The 2,478-nt window shown below is 59.0% G+C and overlaps 1 protein-coding gene across 3 annotated transcripts in view; it reads left to right on the top strand.

The window, feature by feature from the left end:
- The first annotated feature begins 1,479 nt into the window (after positions 1-1,479).
- Positions 1,480-2,478, top strand: part of CHID1 (chitinase domain containing 1) — a 26,036-nt gene continuing 25,037 nt past the window's right edge. Inside the window, exon 1 of one of the 3 annotated variants that reach the window (XM_073889784.1) lies at positions 1,480-1,717. The gene's annotated coding sequence lies outside the window, so the exon portion shown is untranslated. Of the gene's footprint in view, positions 1,718-2,156; positions 2,283-2,478 lie in introns of those variants that run through there. The other 2 variants (XM_073889786.1, XM_073889783.1) reach the window with 2 other exon arrangements.

The raw sequence follows: 2,478 nt of genomic DNA, 5'->3' as shown, positions 1-2,478 counted from the left end.
GCCTAGCAGATTTATAGTTATTTTTCAGGGACCTCTCAAAATATTTGGTCCTATCTACAAACTCAGTGCATTAAGCATTTTCAACATTTCAAACTGAATTTATAAATTCAATTCTCTCACTTCCTTTTTAAGTGGTTTGGCTTGTCTGAATTGACAACTAAATTTTGGGTGCTTCAAGAATTTATGTATTCGGGGCTCCTGGGTGTCTCAGTCAGTAAAGCATCTGCCTTTGGCTCAGGTCATGATCCCAGGGTCCTGGGATCGAGCCCCCATCAGGCTCGCTGCTCAGTGGGGTGCCTGCTTCTCCCTCTCCCTCTGCCTGCCTCTCTGCCTACTTGGGCTCTCTCTCTCTCTCTCTCTGTCAAATAAATAAATACTTTTAAAAAAAGGATTCATATATTCGATAGGTTAAAATTTTGAATGTGGTGAACGCCAAGTTGTCTCAAATGTTCCTGAAACATGAAAGGCCAAATGTGTTCAGGATTCACTTATTATGTAGGCGCTAACACTCTGGTTTTGATTCTCTTAGACTATTCTATGCGTCACTCTAAACCTTACTGTGGCTGAAAGTTGTGTACCCATTTGAAGAAGTCAGTTTTCTATCCAGGTTCTAGGGCCTCTTGGCATCCACCAGCAGGGAGCCTGACACCCCAGAACCCTGCCCAGTGGAGGTCTTGCACTGTCCCTCCTTCCTGCCTGCTTTTGGGTTTCGGGCAATGCTGGCTCAGAGTGAATCCCAAGTGGACTTTGCCGTTCTTCAGCTCTGAAGACCTCTGAACTCAACAGTTCATTTAGTCACTGAATGATGACTGAAAGACTTTCTCACTAGACCTTTGATACTGCTGGGGTCTCCTTAGCATTCCCAGGACTGAGCAGCTACCTGGGCCCCTAGCAGAGCTGATTGGGATCCTCTCCAGAGCTCTGCCTGACCTAGGGTCACTACCCCAGAGTATTGATTTTTAAGTGATTTCTACACCCGACATGGGGCTTGAACTCATGACCCTGAGAGCAAGAGTCACATGCTCTGCCAACTGAGTCAGCCAAGCGCCTTACTGAGGGACACTTCTGAAGTTGTCCCAGAGGGGCAGCCTCAGGTTAGGGATGCGAGGCTGACCAAGTACACTTGGGGCGGGGTGCCAGGAACACAGAGCTGCCACTGACAGTTGGCACATAATGTGCCTCAGCACACACAGCAGGCTCCAGCCCTCTCTGGGAAGACTGTGGAGGGTCAGCTGGCAGGAAATATGGGGAAGAGAAAGAAGGAAATATGACTAGGAGGAGAGAGAACGAAGGTCAGTTCAGAAAGAAGCGTCTCAATCAGCAGAAATGGGGAAACAAGACGGGCAGGGCGTCCTGGGGCTGGAGGGGCAGAGCTGGGGTGGGGACGGTTGTGTGGTTTTCTGCAGGAAACTGCTGGGAACAGATAGGGATGGGCGGGGGGTGTCTGTCAGCTTGTATCCAGTGTAAAATGCCTTGCGATGAAAATCGCTGGCCACGTTGTGTTCAGTCCCAGCGGTGCCCAGTCCTCTTGCCTGCGCTGAGATGCAGGGGTTCTGTTTGCCTCTGGGGGGGTGCTCCAGCTTGTGAGAGCTGTAGTTTGGTGCACAGACCCTGGAGGCAGGACAGAGCCCAGGGTCTCGGCTACGCGCAGAGGTTTTCGATGTCCAGGGGCCACACGGACGCTGCCTGAGGCGGAGGACTGAACCGCGCTCACTCGGTACTGTGGAGGATGTCGGGGAGGGCCAGGGTGGAGGGTGGCCACCAGAGGGGAAGAAGGGGGCCGGGAGAGGCGGCTCCCGATGGTCCCCGTGGGGTCACCTCGCGGCGTGGCTGAGGCGCCAGCCTCCCAGGGAGAGATACCCCCCGCTCTCTGCCCTGCGCCAGCCCCTGCCTCTACCGCGGTCCCTTCCCCCGGCCCCGCCCCTTGCCCCGACCGGGGCCTCGCCCCCGGCCCCCGCCCTCTGTCCCCCGTCCGGCACGGAGCCGGCCCCCCGACCCCGCCCCCAGCCCCGCCTCACACCGGCCCCTGCCCCTGCCCTGCCCCGCCCTCCGGCCCCTGCCCTGGCCCTGTCCCGGGCCCCCTGCCCTCTGTCCCCCGCCCCGAGTCCGGCACTGGAGCCGGCCCCTGTCCTGCCCCGCCCCAGGCTTCGGCCCCGCCCCTACCCCAGCGTGCCGTGCGCGGCGGCGGCGAGCCAGCGTTCTGGGGCGGGACTTCCGGCGGCGCCCGCTAGCGTCTTCCGGCCGCGCGCGAGGGTGGTCCGGCCGGCCTCTGGGACATGAAGGTGAGCCCCGCGGTGGCCGGCCGGGGTGGTGTCCGCGTCCGGCGTCTCGACTCCTGCTCCTCCTCCTCTTCGCACGGCCTCAGTTCCGCGCGGCGAAGTGGGCTCGCGGGGGACGCGTGTGAGAGCAGGAGGCGCGGCGAGAGGGAGCGCGGGTGTGAGAGATGGAGTGGTGTGAGTGCGGGTGTCAGCGTGGGGG

The sequence above is a fragment of the Callorhinus ursinus genome, unplaced genomic scaffold (genome assembly GCF_003265705.2).
Source record: "Callorhinus ursinus isolate GAN/ISIS: 27379988/994484 unplaced genomic scaffold, GSC_fseal_2.0 scaffold118, whole genome shotgun sequence".
Taxonomy (NCBI): Eukaryota; Metazoa; Chordata; class Mammalia; order Carnivora; family Otariidae; genus Callorhinus; species Callorhinus ursinus.
The sequence above is the reverse complement of the archived record's forward strand: the minus strand, read 5'-3'. Positions and strand labels throughout refer to the sequence as shown.